The sequence below is a fragment of the Callithrix jacchus genome, chromosome 6 (assembly GCF_049354715.1).
Source record: "Callithrix jacchus isolate 240 chromosome 6, calJac240_pri, whole genome shotgun sequence".
Taxonomy (NCBI): Eukaryota; Metazoa; Chordata; class Mammalia; order Primates; family Cebidae; genus Callithrix; species Callithrix jacchus.
Window position 1 is genome coordinate 128824276 of NC_133507.1, and position 23658 is coordinate 128847933.

General features: G+C 39.4%; 1 pseudogene; it reads left to right on the forward strand.

Moving 5' to 3' along the window:
* The first annotated feature begins 22305 nt into the window (after window positions 1–22305).
* On the forward strand, window positions 22306–23410 carry LOC100407316 (glyceraldehyde-3-phosphate dehydrogenase pseudogene; annotated as a pseudogene).
* Window positions 23411–23658: the final 248 nt, after the last annotated feature.

Here is a 23658-nt window from a genome sequence, read left to right on the forward strand (position 1 = left end):
TCCTCCTACAAGGGACCACAACCCCTCACCAGAAAGGGAACAAAGCTGGACGGAGAATGAGTGTGATGAAATGACAGAATCAGACTTCAGAAGGTGGGTAATTGGAAACTTCCGTGAGCTAAAAGAACACATTCTAACTCAATGCAAAGAAAAGAAGAACCTTGAAAAAATTTTTGAGGAAATGATAACAAGAATGGACAACTTAGAGAGGAATAAGAGTGAATTGAAGGAACTGAAAAACACAACACGAGAACTTCGCAAAGCATGCACAAGTCTCAACAGCCGAATTGACCAAGCAGAAGAAAGGGTATCAGCGGTCAAAGATCAACCCAATGAAATAAAATGAGAAGGCAAGATTAGATGAAAAAGTGCAAAAAGGAATGAACAAAGTCTCCAAGAAATGTGGGACTACGTGAAGAGACCTAATCTAGGTTTGATAGGTATACCTGAATGTGACAAAGAGAATGAATCCAAGCTGGAAAATACTCTTCAGGATATTATCCAGAAAAATTTCCCCAACCTGGCAAGGCAGGCCAATATTCAAGTCCAGGAAATACAGAGAACACCACAAAGATATTCCTCAAGAAGAGCAACCCGAAGGCACATAATCGGCAGATGCACCAGGGTTGAAATGAAGGAGGAAATGCTAAGGGCAGCCAGAGAGAAAGGTCGGGTCACCCACAAAGGGAAGCCCATCAGACTCACAGCAGATCTCTCAGCAGAAACCCTACAGGCTGGAAGAGAGTGGGGGCCAATATTCAACATCCTTAAAGAAAAGAACTTTCAACCCAGAATTTCATATCCAGCCAAACTGAGCTTCATAAGTGAGGGGAAAATAAAATCCTTTGTGAACAAGCAAGTACTCAGAGATTTTGTCACCACCAGGCCTGCTTTACAAGAGCTCCTAAAAGAGGCACTACACATAGAAAGGAACAACCAGTACCAGCCATTTTAAAAACATACCAAATGCTAAAGTGCATCAACAAAATGAAGAATCTGCATCAACTAACGGGCAAAACATCCAGCTAGCATCAAAATGGCAGTATCAAATTCACACATAACAATATTAACCCTAAATGTAAATGGGCTAAATACACCAATCAAAAGACAAAGACTGGCAAATTGGATAAAAAGCCAAAACCCATCTGTGTGCTGTATCCAGGAAACCCATCTCACATGCAAGGATACACAAAGGCTCAAAATAAAGGGATGGAGGAAGATTTACCAAGCAAACGGAGAGCAAAAAAAGGAGGGGTTGCAATTCTTGTCTCTGATAAAATAGACTTTAAAACAACAAAGATCAAAAGAGACAAAGAAGGACATTACATAATGGTCAAAGGATTGATACAACAAGAAGAGCTAATGATCCTAAATATATATGGACCCAATACATGAGCACCCAGATGTGTAAGGCAAGTTCTTAATAACTTGCAAAGAGACTTAGACTCCCACACAATAATAGTGGGAGACCTTAACACTCCACTGTCAGTATTAGACAGATTAACATGACAGAAAATTAACAAGGATATCCAGGACTTGAACTCAGACCTGAAACAAGCAAACCTGATAGACATTTACAGAACTCTCCACCCCAAATCTACAGAATATACATTCTTCTCAGCACCACATCACACCTACTCTAAAATTGACCACATAATGGGAAGTAAATCACTCCTCAGCAAATGCAAAACAACTGAAATCATAGCAAATAATCTCTCAGACCACAGTGCAATCAAGTTAGAACTCAGAATTCAGAAACGAACTCAGAACCGCACAGCTTCATGGAAACTGAACAACTGGCTCTTGAATGTTGACTGGATAAACAATGAAATGAAGGCAGAAATAAAGTTCTTTGAAACTAATGAGAATGAAGACAAAACATACCAGAATCTCTGGGACTCTAGAGCAAAAGCAGTCTCTAGAGGAAAATATATAGCAATAAGTGCCCACATGAGAAGAAAGGAGAGATCCAAAATTGACACCCTATCATCAAAATTGAAAGAGCTAGAGAAGCAAGATCAAAAAAACTCAAAACCTAGCAGAAGACAAGAAATAACTAAGATCAGAGCAGAACTGAAGGAGATAGAGACACGAAAAACCCTTCAAACAATCAATAAATCCAAGAGCTGGTTTTTTGAAAAGAGCAACAAAATAGACAGACCACTAGCCAGATTGATAAAAAAAGAAAAGAGAGAATAACCAAATAGATGCAATAAAAAATGATAGAGGGGAAATCACCACAGATTCCACAGAAATTCAAACCATCATCATAGAGAATATTACAAACAACTCTATGCACATAAACTAGTAAACCTGGAAGAAATGGATAAATTCCTGGACACTTGTGTCCTCCCAAGCTTAAACCAGGAGGAAGCCAAAACTATGAATAGACCAATAACAAGGTCAGAAGTTGAGGAAGCAATTAAGAGCCTACCACACAAAAAAAGCCCAGGTCCAGATGGGTTCACAGCCGAATTCTACCAGACACACAAAGAGGAACTGTTACCATTCCTTCTGAAACTATTCTAAATAATCCAAAAAGAGGCAATCCTTCCCAAATCATTTTATGAGACCAACATCATCCTGATACCAAAACCCGGCAGAGACCCAACAAGAAGAGAAAACTTCAGGCCAACATCCATGATGAACATAGACACAAAAATCTTCAATAAAATACTGGCAAGCCGATTGCAACAGCACTTCAAAAAGCTTATCCACCATGATCAAGTAGGATTCATCCCGGGGTTGCAAGGCTGGTTCAACATATGCAAGTCTATAAACATATTCCACCACATAAACAGAACCAAAAACAAAAAAACACATGATTATCTCAATGGATGCAGAGAAGGCCTTTGACAAAATTCAGCAGCCATTTATGCTAAAAAACCTCAATAAACTCGGTATTAATGGAACATATCTCAAAATAATAAAAGCTATTTATGACAAACCAACTGCTAATATCATACTGAATGGGCAAAAACTGGAAGCATTCCCTTTGAAATCTGGCACTAGACAAGGATGCCCTCTTTCACCACTCCTATTCAATATAGTACTGGAAGTTCTAGCCAGAGCAATCAGGCAAGAAAGAGAAGTAAAGCATATTCAAATAGGAAAGGAGGAAGCCAAATTGTCTCTATTTGCAGATGACATGATAGTATATCTAGAAGACCCCATCATCTCAGCCCCAAAAATCCTGAAACTGATAAGCAACTTCAGCAAAGTCTCAGGATACAAAATCAATGTGCAAAAATCACAAGCATTCCTATACACCTAATCCTATTCCTATCATACTGAATGGGCAAAAACTGGAATAACAGACGGAAACTAATAAAAGACTGAAAGAGGGCAAAATCAGGAAGAACTGCCATTCACAATTGCTACAAAGACAATAAAATACCTAGGAATACAACTAACAAGGAACGTAAATGACCTCTTCAAGGAGAACTACAAACCACTGCTCAATGAAATAAGAGAGGATACAAACAGATGGAGAAACATTCCATGTTCATGGTTAGGAAGAATCAATATCGTGAAAATGGCCATATTCCCCAAAGTAATTTACAGACTCAAAACTATCCCTATCGAGCTACCAATGACCTTCTTCACAGACTGCAAAAAAACACCTTAAACTTCATATGGAACCAAAAGAGAGCCCGCATAGCCAAGTCAATTCTAAGCAAAAAGAACACAGCAGGAGGCATCACACTACCGGACTTCAAACTATACTACCAGGCTACAGTAATCAAAACAGCATGGTACTGGTACCAAAACAGAGATATAGACCAATGGAACAGAACAGAGGCATTGGAGGCAACACAACATACCTACAACCATACAATCTTGGATACACCTGACAAAAACAAGCAATGGGGAAAGGACTCCCTGTTTAATAAATGGTGTTGGGAAAACTGGCTAGCCATGTGCAGAAAGCAGAAACTGGACCCCTTCCTGACACCTTACACTAAAATTAACTCCAGTTGGATTAAAGACTTAAACATAAGACCTGGCAGCATAAAAACCCTAGAAGAAAATCTAGGCAGAACCACTCAGGACATAGGAGTAGGCAAGGGCTTCATGAACAAAACACCAAAAGCATTGGCAACAAAAGCCAAACTAGACAAATGAGACCTATTCAAACTCCGCAGCTTCTGCACGGCAAAAGAAACAGTCATTAGAGTGAATCAGCAACCAACAGAATGGGAAAAAAATTTTGCAGTTTACCCATCTGACAAAGGGCTGATATCCAGAATTTACAAAGAACTAAAACAGATTTACAAGAAAAAAACAAGCCCATTCAAAAATGGGCAAAGGATATGAACAGATACTTTACAAAAGAAGACATACATGAGGCCAACAAACATATGAAAAAATGCTCATCATCACTAGTTATTAGAGAAATGCAAATCAAAACTACATTGAGATACCATCTCACGCCAGTTAGAATGGTGATCATTAAAAAATCTGGAGACAACAGATGCTGGAGAGGATGTGGAGAAATAGGAACACTTTTACACTGCTGATGGGAGTGTCAATTAGTTCAACCATTGTGGAAGACAGTGTGGCGATTCCTCAAGGACCTAGAAATAGAAATTCCATATTCCATTTGACCCAGCAATCCCATTACTAGATAAATATCCAAAGGACTATAAATCATTCTACTATAAGGACACATGCACACAAATGTTCATTGCAGCACTGTTTACAATAGCAAAGGCCTGGAAACAACCCAGATGCCCATCGATGATAGACTGGACTGGGAAAATGTGGCACATATACACCATGGAATATTATGCAGCCATCAAAAACGATGAGTTTGTGTCCTTTGTAGGGACGTGGATGAACCTGGAGAACATCATTCTCAGCAAACTGACACAAGTACAGAAAATGAAATATCACGTGTTCTCACTCATAGGCAGGTGATGAACAATGAGAACACATGGACAGACGGAGGGGAGCACTACACACTGTGGTCTATTGGGGGGAATGGGGAGGGACAGCAGAGGGGGGAGCTGGGGAGGGATAGCATGGGGAGAAATGCCAAATGTGGGTGAAGGGGAGGAAGGCAGCAAATCACACTGCCATGTGTGTACCTATGCAACTATCTTGCATGTTCTGCACATGTACCCCAAAACCTAAAATGCAGTAAAAAATGTTAAAGGGGTTTATTTAATCAGCAAGAAAAGGGCATTAATGAGCCATAAGAAATCATCCAAAAGTACAAAACTGATTAACATAGATGCAAAAATCCTCAACAAAATACTAGCAAACTGAACTCAATAACACATTAAAAGGATCATTCATGGCTGGGCATGGTGGCTCATACATGTATAATCCCAGCAGTTTGGGAGGCCAAGGCAGGAAGATCACTAAAGGCCAGGAGTTCAAAAGCAGCCTGGCGAACATGGCAAAACCCTGTCTCTACTAAAAATGCGAAAATTAGCTGGGCATGGGGAGGCTGAGGAGGGAGGATTGCTTGAACTCAGAGGTGGAGTTTGCAGTGAGCTGAGATTGTGCCACTGCACTGCAGCCTGGGTGTCACAGCAGGACTCTGAAAAAAAAAATCATTCACTGTAATCAAGTAGAATTCATCCCAGGCATGCAAGGATAGTTCAACATAAGCAAATCAGCAACCATGATGTGTCGTATTAACAGAACAAAGAACAAAAATTATATGATTATTTCTATAGATGCCAAAAAAGCATCTGATAAAATATAACATGTCTTTATGACAAAAACCCTCGTAAAATGGGTTTGGAAGGAACATACTTCAAAATAATAAAAACCATATATGAGAGACCCACAGCTAATATCATACTGAATGGGGAAAAAAATTGAAGGACTTTTCTCTCCAATCTGTAACAAAACAATAATGTAACCTTTATTTATTACTATACTGGAAGTACTGGCTAGAGCAGTTAGGTGAAAGAAAGAAATAGGCTTCCAAATTGGAAACAAAACGTCAAATTGGTCTTGTTCACAGATGATAAAATCATCCACTTAGAAAAATCTAAGGACTCCACAAAAAAAACTGTTAAAACTAATAAAGAAATTCAGTACAGTTGCAGGATACAAAATCAACATCCAAAATCAGTAGCATTTGTAGACACCAAAAGCAAACAATCTGAGAAAAAAAGAAATAAAGCAATCCCATTCACAATAGCTACAAATAATGTAAAATACCTAGAAATCAGTTTAACCAAAGAAGTGCAAGATCTATACAAGGAAAGCTATAAAACACTGATGAAAGAAACTGAAGACAACACAAAGCAATATAAAGATCTAGATTAGAGGAATTTGTATTGTTAAAATGACCATACTACCCAAAACAATTTATAGATTATATGCAATCCTTATCAAAATACTAATGGCATTATTCAAATAAATAGAAAAAAATCTAAAATTTATGTGGAACCACAAAAGACCCAGAATAACCAAAGCAACCCTGAGCAAAAAGAACAAAGCTGGAGGTATTATGCTACCTGACTTCAAATACATTATAAAACTATAGTAAACAAAACAGTAGGTGCTGGCATAAGTACAGACACATTGATCAATGGAAGAAAATAAGGAACTCAAAAATAAATCCACATGTTTACAGCCAACTGAATTTTGCCTAAGTGCCAAGAAAATAAATTCCCTTCCTCGGCAGTGCTTTAATAAATGGTTTGGGGAAACTGGATATCCATATACAGAGGAATGAAATGATACCCTATCTCTCATCATATACAAAAAATAAAGCAAAATACACTAAAGACTTATCTAAGATGTGAAACTATGAAACTACTAAAAGAAAACAATGGAGAAATGCTCCCAGACATTGGTCTAGGCAAAAAATTTTTTGTGTAAGAACTTAAAAGCACAAACGACCAAATAAAAAATAGACAAATGGGGTCACATCAAGCTAAAAAACTGCACAGCAAAGAAAACAATGTAAAAAGTAAAGAGGCAACCCACAGAAAGGGAGAAAATATTTGCAAACCATCCATTTGACAGGAATTAATAACCGGAATACATGAGAAGCTTGAGCAACTCAATAACAACAACAAAGATCCAATTTAAAAATGGGCACAAGATCTGAATAGGCATTTCTCAAAGGAAGACATACAAATGGCCAACAAGTATATGAAAAAATGCTCAACATCAGTAATCATCAGAGAAATGCAAATCAAAACCACAATGAAATATCATCTCACCCCAGTTAAAATAGCTTTTAAAGAAAAAGACAGGCAATCATAGACGTTGACAAGGATGTAGAGAGAAGGAAACTCTTGTCCCGTGTTGGGAATGTACACTGGTACAGTCACTCTGGAGAACAGTACAGAACATCCTCAAAAACTAAAAGTGGAACTACATATGGTCCAGAAATTCCATTATTGGGTATATATCCAAAAGAAAGGAAAACAATGTATCAAAGAGACATCTGCAGCACTATTTGCAATAGCCAAAATATTAATGGGTAAAATGTTAAAGAAAATGTGGTGAATATATGCATAATGGAATAGCATTCAGACATAAGAAAAAACAAACTTTTGTCTTTGTAGCAACATGAATAAAACTGGAAGTCACTGTGTAAATTGAAGTAAGCCAAGCACAGCAAGACAAATATTCCATGTTCTCGCTCATGAGGAAGTTTAAAAAGTCGATCTCTTAAAGATAGAGTAGATTAGTGGTTACCAGAGGCTGGGAAGAGTAGGGGTGAGGGGGATAAAGAAAAGTTGATTAAGGGGTTCAAATATAGAATTTGATAGAAAAAATAAGATCTAGTGTTCAAAGATCAGAAGGGTGATTATACCTTACAATAATTTACTGTACATTTCAAAATAGGTAAAGGGAATAATTCAAATGTTTCTAGCATCAAGGAAAGACAAATGTGTAAGGTAATGGGTAACCCACATACACTGATTTGATCTTTCAAATTATATGAATATATTATATTATCATATGTATCCCAAAACTATGTACATCCACATGCACCAATTTAAAAAAAAAAAAAGTGCAGGGCCAAGAATCTCCACAAGACCAAGGGATTTTATTACTAGAAAAAGGAAGAAAGAAAAAGCACGCTGGGTAGAACAAAACAAGAAGCAGATCCTATTTCCCTTCCTCGGCAGTGCTTTGAGAAATATAAAGAAGGAGCATTCCTTAGTACTTTCCAAACATTTCTACCAAACTCTTCTAGTAACAGAAGAGAATTACAGTTGGCCCTCTGTACCTGTGGGTTCAGCATCTACAGATTCAACCAACCATAGACAAAAAATATGCAGAAAATAAAAATATGGGAATTTCTTTTCTTGTCATTACTCCCTAAACAATATGGTATAACAACTGTTTGCATAACATTTATACATTGTATTTATACATTGCATAAATAAATGTAATTGTATAAATGTATATATATGAAACATTTATACATTATATTTCTTTTCATTATTCCCAATACTATAAACAATATAGTATTAACAATTATTTACATAGCATCTACATTGCATTAGGTATTATAAGGAATCTAGAGATGATTAAAGTATATGGGAAGACATCCATAGGGTATACACAAATACTGTGCCATCTTACATAAGGGACCTGAGCATCCCATGGGGTAGGGATGTTCCTGGAACTGATACCCTATGGATACTGAGGTAGGACTGTATATCAGTCTGAATTCTACAAAAGAAACAGAATCAATGTATGAAGACTATATATATACAAATATGGAAACATGTAAGTACATATACATATATATCACATATACTCACACATACATATATACTATATATGTGCACACATATATAAACACACACACTCACAGGTTTATTTCAAGGAATTAGCTTCTGTGGTTGTGGGAACTGGTGAGTGAGAGGTCTGTAGAGCAGGCCAATAGACTGGAACTCTCAGGCAGAAGATGACGCTGTAATCTTGAGGTGGAATTTCTTTTTCCTCAGGAAACCTCAGTGTTGCTCTGAAGGCCTTTCAAATGACTGAATGAAGCCCACCAGATTATTGAACATAATCTCCTTTACTTAAAGTCAACAGATTATATATATTAACCACACCTACAAAAGACCTTCACTGCAACATCTAGAGAAGTCTTCACTGAGTAACTGGTTGCCATCTCCTAGCCAAATTGACATAAACTAACCATCACAGGCAGTTAACATAAAAATAAAATGTGGGTATCTTTGAGCCCAGTCTGAAGCAGCATTTTGTTGAAGTCTTGATTTTTGGCTTAAAATTTTTTGCATAGTTAACATCTTCGTCTAGAGTATATCCATATTTGTTCTTGTATATAATAATGTGGAGGCTTTTTAACCTCCAAAAAAAATCCATGGGTAAAAGTGGTGGGTTCAGGAAGGTAGTCCATGTTTAATAGCGCTCTTTAATTATCCTGGACACTCTGCCTCATTTCCAAAGAGGTATACACACTCCAGGTGAGATACAGACATGGTAGGCAACTTCACATCCAGCCACATGCCCTCAGCTGCCTCAAGTTCCAGCTTGAGTTAACAGTTCCTATGCACAGCATTAGGGTCCATTGACATCTCTCTAATTTTCTGCCTTGACCAGCAGTGCTCTCTCTGCCAGAGCAGCAGGACAGTCTAGAAGTGCAGGGCACTTTACTCTCTTCCAAAGGAAGACAAAGTTGGCTCATAAATGTGCCCTCCTCCCCCAGCACAATTCTGAGAGATGGTCTACAAGTTTCCTTGGAGGGTCTCCCAGAGAGTGGGAGCCCCAATTGTCCCAGTGTTAAACAACTCAGGAATGCTCTTTTACCAGGGTTTTCCTCCACTCTTGCCTTGTTCCCCTATTCCCTCACTTCTGTTTTCTGCGATCATTGCCTAAATAAATTACTTGTACTCACATCTTAGGCTCTGCTTTCAGGGGAAGCCCAGAAAAAATTAATAGGCATATGTTATTATGTCATCGGAGCCTTTAAGGCAGTGGGATTACAGAAGTTTAAAAATTTCCCAAAAAACTAATAGCGTCATCACAGCCAAGCTACAACTTCTCACATAGAATCACTATTGCAGTTAATATAAATAGAAAACCCAAAGTCAAGTTTGATGGCCTTGACTTTTTCTTGAGATAAGGAATGATAAATAAACCCTTGCTTATGCCACATTTCTAGGCAAGCTGGTCCTTCTGTTAAACCAACTTCAACCTACCTACCCCAACCACATTCATGCTGCCACCATATCCACCTATCAAACTGTCAATCATCCTGACATTGTCTTCTTTCTTGTAGTTCCTGATCCAATAGAGAAGATAAGACCAGAAGATTATAAGCTGTAGGAGGACAGGGACTGGGTCTCATTCTCCTTTTTCTCCCTTCACTCAAATATTTCTCTCCTCAACACTCCCAAGAGCCTACTACCATGCACACAGTAAATACTCAATAAATATATATGGAATAAATAGATACATTGGAATAGAAAAAAACTGCATCGTAAGTATCTTGCTTGCTCCATTCAATACAAATGGTTACCATTTTTTTCTCTATACAGCTTCTACCTCAGAGGGCCATAGAATACTGAAAACATTTTTTATAGTGTAATGTATTAACAATCTATAAACTAATGTTTTTATCTATAATAATATAAGCAAGACAGCAATGCATATGCTCGACATTATGGACAGAATTCCCACTGGCAATAAAGTTTATAAGTTTAATTAACTTTTTTGTATGACACTGTGCTAGGTGCTTCGAGTATTTTTATCAGGAGACTGGCATGATAAGAATGGAAAGCTAATTTAGTTGTAGTGGCATATAAGATAGATTGTAGAATGAAACATCTTCAGGCGAGGAGACCTTAGTATTTTGTAAAAGTCCAAGAATGAAGCAGGATGGTGACAGTTAAACTGGAGAGGAAGAATGGATTAAAAGGCATCACAATAAGAGAAAGAGAAGATTCAGGTTAACCAGATGCCATGAGAAAAAGAATTGCAGCATTCACTGGGTGAATGAGAGAATGATGACACCTTAATGAGGGTAGAGAAGGAGCTGGGGTAGAGGTAGTCTGATGAGTTAGTTTTACACTCATTAAGTCGGAAGTTATGGGAACACTCAAGAAGGCAATGTCCATTCGGCAGTAGAAAATGTGTTAATGACACTCAGAAGTCATGACTAGAGAGTCGGATGTAGACATTGCAGCTTAATAGGCATTAGCAAAATCCTATTTCCTTCCAAACCTGGGCTGTATGTGTCTGTGTGACTAGATGGCTTATTTTTAGAGCATCCCCCAAAAAAAAGGTTCCTACAGCCTGTGTTCTTCTGACTTTTACCTGAGTGATGTTTTACTTCCATAACCAGAAAAAGGTTTTTAAAAATTAGATAGAGAGAAGCTGTTCTCTTCTAAACAACCGTGCCTGAAGAGTTACCACTGTTTCTCATCTCCAGATCGCTAGAGGTCTACCTTCCTCAGCAAGTCTACATCAGCACACTGATGATATTCATGCACAATCTTCATCTGTATTCTAGCCTGAGGGGGTTCATTAAGTCGGGTCAATAGATATTTATTGAGCATATAATATGGTCCAGGAACTGAGTTCACATACAGGAAATAAAAATGATTAAGAGGAAATAAAAATGATTAAGACGTACTCTCTGCCCTGAAGGAACTATGAGTCTGTCTGGAAAACATATAAACAAGTAGGTAAGACAGTATGTGAGCTAAAGAAAAGATCTACTCTGCTTTAAGGGTTCAGAGAAGGCATATAGAAAAGAGGCGGCTGGAAGGACATCTTGCAGACCACCAGGTAGAAAATGTGAGAAGAAACAGGACTTCCAGGCAGGAGGAATATATGTGAGAGGCACAGAGCCTGTGAACCACGTAGTCTATTAAAGGAACTGAAAGAAGTTCAGTTGGAGGTTGGCTGGTGAAAAGGATGTGAGGCAGCAAATGACTGGACATGAAACTCAAGAATAAGGAACAGAAGATTCTAGACCTGGTCTGCTGGGGTTTTTGAATTACACAGGGCACCAACTATGTACAATTGAGGCACATCATAAATAAATCTCACATCACTCAATGTGGCATAAGCTTGGATCATTAAAGACTATTGCTAATCACTGAAGGTTTTTGTGAAACTTCTGACCACAAGCCACTCTCCCTGACTCAGTGCTTGGAATGGGGATCACTCTCATTTTTTTGCTCATCTAAACTGCTTTTCCTCCCAATCAAGATCTCGTTAGTCCTCATTCTATCTATCCTATGCCCTCAAGACTCCTATTATATGTTGGAATTATTTACTTGCAAGAAACAGAAATGTATTCAGAGAAGTCTAAATCAAAAAGTTGAGTTTAACACAGGGTACAGGAATGTCTTAATGAAATTCAAGACCAGAGCATATCTTGGCCTCAAAAGAGAGTGGATCCAGGAACCAGAAGAACATTCAAGAGCATCTCTTCCTCTCTTATCTCCACTCTCATCTGAATGTTGCAGATACCAAAGAATAAAGCTAAAAGGCATGCTCTGCATCTTTGGTGTACATGTCAGAGAAAAAACACCCACCACACAGCAAGGAAGCTTTCAATGATCCAGTCCCCACATAGGAATCTGACTGCTTTTGGTATTTCTCAATTCCAAATCTACAGGGAAAGGGCTCTGGTCCAGCTCAGGTTGGGGGAATACCCTTGGACAATTCCATGTGGCCAGGGAGCAAAGTGACCTTGTCAGAAATGTACCCATAGGGCAAACCACTGTGGCTGGTTGGGCCAGTTGAGGGGTTCATTTTAGGCTGTGCAAATCCTCCATGAAGGTATCCACAACAGGTTGCAATTCCAATAGCACCATCACCTGAGGAGATAATTCAAGGAGGATTCCCCAGACTTTAACCCAACAAAACTTTGACTGGCCTTCTCCTGGTTCTGGAGAATGCCCTAATTTTCTTTACCTAGACCTTTCATATCAATCATCATACCAATATTCTTTCCCTAGCCTCCAACCTGGTTTCTCCACCTAACTCTGATCTTTAAACTATGCCTTTGAGCCCCCACCCTATACTTCTCTCACCTTCTCCAGCACAGAAGTCTCATCTGCCTATCATGGATCCACTCAATCCAGTTTATGTGCATCTTTCATCCTAGATAACAGATTAGGATGTCATAGAAACCTTTTGCATTTATTTAACCATCAATGCCACTGCTTCCAAAGAGTCTGAAAAATTCAAGTTAATAAAGGTTTGGAGTGAAGGGCTATTTTACACAGTCTACAAGTAGTTCTCACTTTGTACGGTTCTATGTTAACTGAATTGTGTGCGTAACAGAACTGTGTCCTCTCTTTCGCACAATTCCATGGTAACAATCTTGGTTACCACTGAACCGCATAAAATGATGACACAGTTCTGCTATGCAGACAATTGACATGGCACCACGGAAAGTGAGAACTGCCTGTATTCTGATTTGATTAATAGACTCATAGGCAAAAGATTATTCCATATGGTGGTGTATACAACACACCAAGGGTTTCCCTGTTCTTTTTAACTCCTTCATTGAGTCTTAGAGCTTTTTTCAGCATCAGAAATTAGAGAGATCAGTAAGTGGCAGGGCTGGGAAATATCTCAGGTTATCCTTCCTTGCTCATTTATCCTGTCAATTTTCATTGTTACCCTTTTATTGTCATCAAGTTTATGGGAGAAAAAGATGGCATCATATTAAGGCATAATTAGGATAATAAACGGGAGCTGTGGTTTGTTTTTGGACTGATTCCACTTGGGTAGCACACATAATCACCTCTAGCTGACTGCTTGATGATTGACTTTGACAAAGTGGTATTATTTACTGCTAATGGATGAGATGATGATTTATTACTAATTGCTCTCTTTTTCCACAATTTTTGCATTATGTTAAATGAAGGATTACAGTTGGGGTAATAAATATTCACTGGAAAAAAAATGTCTAGCAGCAGAGTTCATGAAACTAGACCCTAAAGAGATGAGCTATTTCAATACTCAGGACCAGACTTTAGAGAAAACTGTAAACTAAAGAGCATATCACTATTCCTCTCTCCCACCTCTTCTGTGAGCTGCTACGTTCTGCCTTCAGGAGTCTCCACCCCACTCCAAGCTCTTAAATTATCTCCATCCACCTACTCTACATTTTATTCATCCTCTCTCCTGCTAAGATCTTAGTGAAAACTCAGGTCAAAGAGCTTAACTGGTAATATAGCACCTCCCCTGAGTAATTTGGGGGTTCAACAGTCTTCTGGGGATAAAAGGATAGGACAACAAAGTGCTTTCTAGATGGGAACTGAAGATGGAATTAAGATTCATTTCTTTCCAGAAACATGAGTATGTAGAGAAAGATTTAGGGTGATGGAGGTGAAGGTAATTACATGTAAATGAGGGGCCTTAATTCTTATAAACCGTGGTGAAAGTTCTGGGGCAAGATGGGGGGAATATTAACCAGTTAAACGCACCTCTTGTGGAAGAGGGACAGATGCAGGCCAGAGTGCTCCTAACTGGAGTGGGACTTGACAAGCTGATGTGAAATGTGAAAGAATGCAAGTGCTGATACTGGATTTAGAAGAAGGGCGTGGATAGAGCATGGCACTCGTTAGCCAAACTCTTGAGTACAAGGTTATGAGAGGGAAACTGAGATGAAGCTAAGCTGAACAAGAAATAGACTGAAAAGCCTTTGGGGCCAGGAACCACCTTTTTACACTTCTTATAATCTCCACAATGCCTGCCATGGTGCCCAGAGCATAGAGAATGCCCTGAAACTGTTTGTAGAGCAGTAAAAAGCAACATTCTCTGTATGCAAATCAATTCATACCTAATTTTTTTTAAGTTCGAAGACCGCATTTGTAACAGATGCTATACTTTTATTATCAGGAAATGCAATATCATAGACTTAAGCCTTATTCTTTTATCTGCCTTTCACTAGAGGTTTTCATTACAGGTTAAAATTTTATATACTTTATAATTAGCATACACAGCAGTATCTGATTTTAATGTTGTACTCCTTGATCACATTTTATTGTTGAGTAAGTTGCTTTTGAAGGTGGTTTATGTTATTTTTCCTTGACCGAAATCGCAGATCTCTTATTGCTAAATGTGGTCTTTTTAGCATCTTAATATTATGCACTTTGATTTGAATTCTATTTCAGACTCTAAATCTGAAATGCATGAATTGCTTTATTAAGTAATATAATGTAAAATGAATTTAATAATGCTTTAAATTTTACGGAATGTTTATGTGCCATTACCAGGCTGTCAGCAGAAGAGACCGCCCATCCCCACCCCAGTTTTTAGAGTTCACCCAGACAAGCCCGGACTCCAGCAGCAGACACAGCGGTGGAACACAGACATTGCCAATGTTCACATGCGCAACAGAACTGAACAAGTGATACGTGACCTGGATCCTGAAGGATAAGTAGGAGTTAACCAGGCAGAGAAGAAAAGGTTGAATATTCTAGATAGAAAATAAACTACCTTTCAAGGCAGAAAGGCTCACAGAAGACAGAGTGGGGAATAATGAAAAGGTCAGTAAAACAAGAATATAGGGTGAGAGAGTAGGAAGGAAGAAAATTTGGCTAGTAAAGTTATTTAGAGCTAGACCGTGCTAAGAATCTACATGGACATACTCTAACCTATGGGCAATTGAAGGCTCTGAGCCATAAGAAGGAAAGTAGTATGTTTTTATCAGTATTTTAGAAAACTAACAGTGACACAATATAGAGGATAGAGTTGAAAAAGATGGCACTGAAGATACCAGCTGGGAGTTATCCTACTGAGAAAGTTAGGAGGTATAGTATCCAAAGATAAGTGGATGGCCTCCAGGAATAATTCAGGAGTAGACTCAACATGACTTCTAACTTATTAGACGCATGAGAAAAAGAGAAAGAAATTACTCCAACATTTTAAATTCAGCCCTGAGCATGTGTGAGAAATTTTGTGTTAAAGTGTTCTATACTTTTTTAAAACTTTTGCTCTATCAGACTTTGTCTTCTAAAGAACTTTGGGGTAAATGAAGTAAAGAATACTGTAAAGGAGAAAAACTAACATGCTTTGGGCACCTACTAAGTGTCGGCTTTAAGCTAAACACTCACATTGAGTCCTCACAAAGGCCCTGTGAGGATTTTCACTGTCTTTGTATGGACTGAGAAACTGATGCACAGAAAAAAATTAACAACCTACCCAAGGTCACATAGCTGACTAATGACAGACCCAAAAAATTCAAGGTCAGGATTTTTGACTTGGAAACAAGTATTTGTTTCACTGTTCAACATTGCCTCTCAGTAGAGTAAAATATAGGCTCATAAAACTCTGTATTTTTACCAGTAGTTTCATCAATAAGAATTCAAAAGGGCTTTGAATTTCTTTGCTGGAAATCATAAGGAAAAAGAATTAAAAAGTCTTTCTAAAATTCTGAGCACATACAAAACTCTAATGCCTCAAGTTTCATTAGCAGTTTTAAAACTGGCTGGTGGAGCAGACATTAGAATTGCTTTGCATTAGTTTATTTGTATTCCCCAATAGTGTGATTAGTGGCTGTAAGAATTACTTGCAAACAATATGTACCACTTGTAATGCAGATTCACATTTAGTCAGGAAAACACTATTTTAAAAATTCCAAGAGACTTAAGTACATTTTTGAATATTTGAACAGAAGGATTTCTAACAGGATATAGATTGGTTGGTTAGTTGGTTGACTGGATTAAGATATACTACCAGGTTCTTCTAGGTTGGCATAATGAGAATTTAATGCCGAACTGGTTGAATGATTGATCTGCCCAACTGAATCTTAGTGATTAAAAATGTAGAGTGGTGCCGACATTCCTATACCAACTCTTCTTTATTAATTTGAACCCAGAACCAAAAGATTCTATCCATTCATTTAATAAATATGTTTTGAGTGATATATATGTCCAGTCATGTTTTATGTGCTAGACATATAGACTGAAGAAAACAAGATAACCAGGCATGGATTTTTACATTATACAGATGGAGAGTAGGTGAAAAGTAGACAATAACCAAGTTAAAAGCACAGATAACTCCAGATAGTTGATTCATGCTCTAAAGACAACTAAACCTAGTGATGTGTCTGTATTGGGTAGTCAGGAAGGAGATCCTGAGAAGATAGTATGTGAACTGAGGCTTGAGTGTTAAAGAAAAATACTCAGGCAAAGTTCTGGGAACAAAACTTTCCAGGCAAAAGGGAGAGAACACAAAAGTCCTAAGGCAACAGGGGTATGAGGTTAGAGGAGGAAGAAGGCCAGTGTGGCTAGACCATAGCCAGGGCAAAGTAGATGCAAGGAAGTTAGAAAGGGAGGCAGGGGTACATCATGGGGGCCTAGAAGAATATGTGAAGCAGGATGGCTAGCTGGCTGGCCACCAAGGATTCGGACTGACCTTTCCATAGCACTTTTCACTCCATGGAAAGTGTCTCCCTGACAGAGACTACATTTCTTGCTCCATACATTAGCTTCTAGGGAAGGTCATGTGACGATTGTTAATGAAATTAATAAGGCTGTTAAGGCAGAAATAATTTGTGAGGGTTTCCCTGGGAAGATACACCAACAAAGTTTCATGTGTGCCAGAGTCTGCTACAAGCTGGAAGGCTTTTATGGGTAAGTTTAGAAGGGAGGAGGACTCATACCAGAATTGTCCTGTTCAGTGGAGGCTACAATACAGAGGTTACAATCATTGGCTATAGATGACATCATACAGGCTAAAATGTGCAACGTGCAAGACAATCAGTAAAACCTTATGATTCAGAAACACATCAGCATCCTTTTCAGTGTCAGTAGGATACGTATTATTCAATGTGTTAACAGTTCAAGGAACTCACAATAAGATTCTTCACTCAGGGACAGGATATACTCCATGAATCATAAGACCTCCCCCGGGGTTGGGTGGGGGAAATTTGGAAGCTTGTCAAATGTGGCTTGTAGGTTATCATGACCAGTTCTCATCTGTGGAATGTGAGTTGCTGAAATGGGGTCATATTAATGTCACAGCAGTTAAAAATGGGTGTGCCTTTTCCATCCTCTCTTCCTCTATCTTCAAGTTGGATGCAGAAGGCTCTGAGACCATAGCAGATAATAGGTTCACAAGAAGAAAACACCTGGGTCCCTGAATCACCATGTGGAGGAAAATTGCTCAAAACCAGGAACATGTGCACTGAACTGTTACCTGAGCCAGGGATATGCTTTCGTGTGTGAAGCACTGAAAATTTGACTTGTATTCACCACCACAGCCAGTATCGCCTTAACTAACATGCCATAACAAGGAGCTTGGATTTTATTCTAAGTGCAAGCAAATGCTACTGGAAGGTCTTAGGGAGGGGAGGAAAGTGAACCAGTTTAGGTATTGAAAGACCACTGGGGCTGATATGCAGAGCCTAAGGGCAAAAGAAACTGAGACAACACCAAAGCAGTTTCTGCCTTAATCCAAGGAAGGAATAGCAGAATTGGTGAAACAGAAGAGGTGGAGAAGAATGAACTAATTTAGAATCAACTTTGGAGTTTGAGCCAAGGATTTTCTAGCTGATTAGATGTCAAAGGTGAGGAGACTCCTGGTTAGTGACTTTTCATCTGGCAAGAAATCCTGAGGAGCATATCCAAGGGAGATATTCTGAGTTTATTCTGGCAGTGTTACGCTCACTGTTCATGAGAAGCCCTATTCTATTATCTAGTGGTTGTACAAATATATATATATATATGTATATACACACACACACACACACACACACACACACACACACACATAGCTTAAGAGAAACATTTAGTAACTTATTTTACAACCAGTGAAGAAAGGGAGAATATTGGTATTAGAACAAGCATATAATTAAAGTCACTGATCATTAACTTTTCATTACTAAAAGTGTAGCAATATTAAATAATAAAATTAAAGGCTGAATGAATCATATGATAAATCTGTGAATGATGAAGTTCTGTGTCTAACAACACTGCGTCAGTGCAAATATTGAGTCAAATATATTTTAAAAATCAGTTACCATTTTTTAAGCCTTTTTTCCAATTCATGCCAACATGAAAGTATATTATCCAAACGTGGCAAACTATTCAAGTCTTGAAGGACTTTAAAGATTACCAGTAAAATCTTCTTAATTTAAAAATAACACAACCAAGTCCCATAGAAAAATGCCTTATCCAAGGTCACAAAGCTGAGCAGTTCACCTGATATGAAACTCTATGCAGTGAATCCAATTCTTGGCATTAAGATATCTCAAAAACATGAGAAATCAGAATTGCTAAAGCCAAGAACTGCACACAATATGCTTCTCTTTATAGCAGGTTTTCTTCACTAATGAATATTTCAATGCAAATATTAACTGTTCAACCAAAAGAGGCATCAACATGAAGAATACTGAACTCAAATATTATTCAACAAGTTTACACTCTAATATTTACCTATCTAATTTTATAATCATATGTTTTGAATTTGGTGGTAAAAGATATATTAGAATAAGAAGAGAATAAACATTTGGGCTTTGGAAATGCCTTGCTTCACCTATAAGAATCATGTAGGGCCAGGTGCGGTGACTCACACCTGTAATCACAGCACTTTGGGAGGCCGAGGCAGGCAGATCACGAGGTCAAGAGATCAAGACCACCCTGGCCAACATAGTGAAACCCTATCTCCACTAAAATACAAAAATTAGCTGGGCGTGGTGGCGCATACCTGTAGTCCCAGCTACTCAGGAGGCTGAGACAGGAGAATTGCTTGAACCCGAGAGGCGCTGGTTGCAGTGAGCCGAGATCGTACCACTGCACTCCAGCCTGGTGCCTGCTGAAAGAGCAAGACTCTGTCTCAAAAAAAAAAAAAAGAAGAAGAATCATGTAGAAGAATCTAGAATAAACATTAAAGGAATGTATGCATTCATACTTTATTTTTCATTAAGAAGACATGAGATTTTAGTGCCACAAATTGTTTTTGTATCATGACATGGTGTTAACTGAGACTTCACCTGACATCTCCAAGGCTAAAACCAGAAGAGTTATATGTCCCATATTTCAAAGACCCTTCCTGCAGGACTAGCTAAGAAAGAAGTGGCCCAAACTGGTCTGGGAACCTCAGCCCATCATTCACAGCCTGCTGCACACAAGAAAGAAGATTCTTCAGAGAAATTCAGGGGAGTGGTTTTTCTAGTCTCCATCTCCATGGAAAAGGAAATGAGAGTGGTCTGCCACCCCCAACCACCTGCAAACCCTCCCAGCCAAGGAGAAGGGGCTTTAGCACAACCCCTTGCATTCAAGAGACCAGCATCTTAGTCCACTAGGGAATGATTTTAGTAAGTGGAGCAAGAAAGAGTTCTTGAGAGAACCTGGACTGTCCTCCAGGATAGTAACTGTCCCTGGAGAATAAACAAGCTGAGAAGACAATAGAGTAAGTCAGCTGCACTTCTATCAGCCCAAGGCAGGATGATTTATGGGCCATGTCATGCCACTGAGGGTGCCCATACTAGTGCCATCTTGACAGGAATCAGGATCAGGGACCCTCCAGCAAAGGAAAGTTCAGTGGGCTATATGACTGGAGCAAAGAACTGAGAGGGTGTCACAAGAGGTCAGACAGAGAATACACTCCCCTGTGCAAGACAGACTCCCCTGTGGTGGGGGTGGGTATGGTGGGGAGGGCCCCCAACTACCTACAAAACACATAATTTAAAGAAATTCAGCAATGGGGCATTTGCCACACAAGGAACTCTGACACCGTTATACACATAGCAGCCACATTAGAAACTCTTTCACTGTCTACCCCTCCTCCCTTTCTGACAGCTCAACTCTGTAAGAGTCTGAGAGCAGCCTGCTGAGTAGAGTGCTGAGAGTGAAAGAGCCAGTGGAGAACCAAAAGGGAATCAGGCCATGCTTCATTGCCTGTCTACAGCCCTGAGGTATCATATTTTCTCTGAGGGACCCTGGGACGAGGTGGAGAAGCGGGTATACTGGGGAAGAAGCTTCCATTAGATAGAAGATTAACGTTTTTACATTAGATTGAGTTGTGCCATTTTATTTAATACTGGAAAATGAGACTGTTTGTTAACACTTTGAAATTGACTGAAAGGCTGTGTGGTTTGCCATGTTGTCACCAAGGAAGCATAGAAGGGCAATCTGATCAAGTACAGTAATTCAGGGCAGTCATGAAAGAAGGATAAAAGTTATTTCTTAGTTAAACTCCACTGAGTTTAGCACCCTTAATAAATCAGTTAGAGTTGTAGTAATGAAAAGCCACCAGTGAGATGCTGAGTTAAACACAGGAATATAGTCACATCACAGCTCATACACTCAAGGTTCCTTTCCAGTCAAAATTCAGCTACAGTATATCTGTGACTAGGTGAAATGAGTTTATAAGAGGCCTGAGAATGTTTTCTAAACAATTTACATATTAATTATAACAAATAAATTTGAGGAATTTTTAAGGGAAAGCAAATTAATGGAAATGAAGCAAATACCAGAAAGCTGATATTACTAGTGAAGTATATTTATTAGGCATCTTCAATGTGCTAAGTGGTATTTAGAGGCATAAGAAGAATTAGAAGATATGGTTCCTATTCTTAGAACCAGCTGGATGAAATAAATCCATACTTAGAAGAAAAAAAAAACCAGAGAAAAGAGTAATAAAGCATAGTACATATAATCAACTGCTATAATAAGGGTAAGAGGATATCTACTGCTGTACAGAAATGCACACACATGAAGGTAGAAGCATAATGAAGAGGATTTGTATAATGACAAAAGGGGACATAGACCATCCAGAAAGACAGAGGATATTGAAAATGCTTTCTTGATGCAGATTACAAAGCTTGGATAGAGATAATCCATGGCAGTCAATGGAGATTTCCATTATATGGGCATCTGTTGGCAGCCTCATTATGGAAAAATAAATAAATAAAAAGAGTGCCTAAGAAATCAAGTAGCTTTGCTGAGAATTTTACTGCTGGGAAGGATACAATAGGGAAATGGTTAACAGAAAATTTTTTTCTAGACCAAAGAGTCTGTTGATAACGTTAACCAGTCATGATGCTTCAGGGAAACTAATGATGATATTTTGGACTTCTAAATATAGAATGAATTAGAATTAGCCTGGACTTTGGGAAAATAAGTGTGCCTAAAGCTACATTAATGAAATGGTAAAGACTGAAATGCAATCCAATCAGAAAAACTATGGAGAATGCAGTTGGCAAAAGGATATCTTTGAATTCAAATTTGAGCAGGACAGAGACCCTTTGTTTGAGACTTCAGCAGGCCCTTTGTTCTCCCCAATGACACATGTCTTTAGTTTTAAGTTTAGCTTTAAGTCAATCATTTAATCTGGGTTTCTCTGTGAACTACCTTTAAGACTCCAGAAAGAGGCTCTCTGCTCCTCCTGTTTGACAGACAGCTGCATCTTCTCTCACATCACCAGCCACATCCCTGAGACGCCATGGAGAAGGTGAAGGTCAGAGTCAGCAGATTTGGTCGTATTGGGCGCCTGGTCACCAGGGTTGCTTTTAACTCTGCTAAAGTGAATATTGTCACCATCAGTGATCCCTGCATTGACCTCAACTACATGGTCTAGATGTTCCAGTATGATTCCACCCATGGCCAATTCCATGGCACCATCAAGGCTGAGAATGGGAAGCTTATCATCAATGGAAATCCCATCACCATCTTCCAGGAGCTAGATCCCTCCAAAATCAAGTGGGACGATGCTGGCACTGAGTACGTGGTAGAGTCCACTGGCATCTTCAACACCATGGAGAAAGCTGGGGCTCACTAGCAGGGTGGAGCCGAAAGGGTCATCATAACTGCCCCGTCTGCTGATGCCCCCATGATCGTGATGGGCATGAACCATGAGAAGTATGACAACATCCTCAAGATCTTCAGCAATGCCTCCTGCACCACTAACTGTTTAGCGCCCCTGGCCATGGTCATCCATGACAACTTTGGTATCGTGGAAGGACTCATGACCACAGTCCATGTCATCGCTGCCACCCAGAAGACTGTGGATGGCCCCTCCAGGAAACTGTGGTGTGATGGCCGCAGGGCCCTCCAGAACATCATCCCTGCCTCTACTGGTGCTGCCAAGGCTGTGGGCAAGGTCATCCCTGGACAGGAAGCTGGCTGGCATAGCCTTCCGTGTCCCCACTGCCAACATGTCAGTCGTGGACCTGACTTTCCATCTGGAAAAACCTGCCAAATATTACGATATAAAGAAGGTGGTGAAGCAGGCATCGAAGGGCCCCCCAAGGGCATCCTGGGTTACACTGAGCACCAGGTGGTGGCCTCCGACTTCAAGAGTGACACCCAGTCTTCCACCTTTGATGCTGGGGCTGGCATTGCCCTCAACGACCACTTTGTCAAGCTTATTTCCTGGTATGACAATAAATTTGGCTACAGCAACAGGATGGTGGACCTCATGTCCCACTTGGCCTCCAAGGAGTGAAACCCCTGGACAACCAGTCCCAGTGACACCACAAGAGGAAGATAGAGGCCCTCACTGCTGGGGAGTCCCTGCCACACTGAGTCCCCCACCACACTGAGAATCTCCCCTTCTCACAGTTTCCATGCAGAACCCTTGAAGAAGGAGTGGCCTAGGGAGCCCCACCTTGTTGTGTACCATCAATAAAGTCCCCTGTGCTCAGCCAAAAAAAAAAAAAAAAACTCTAGAAAGGCACTCCAAGGTGCATGGGTGGGTTGAGTGGTATAAATAGTGCCCCTTTGA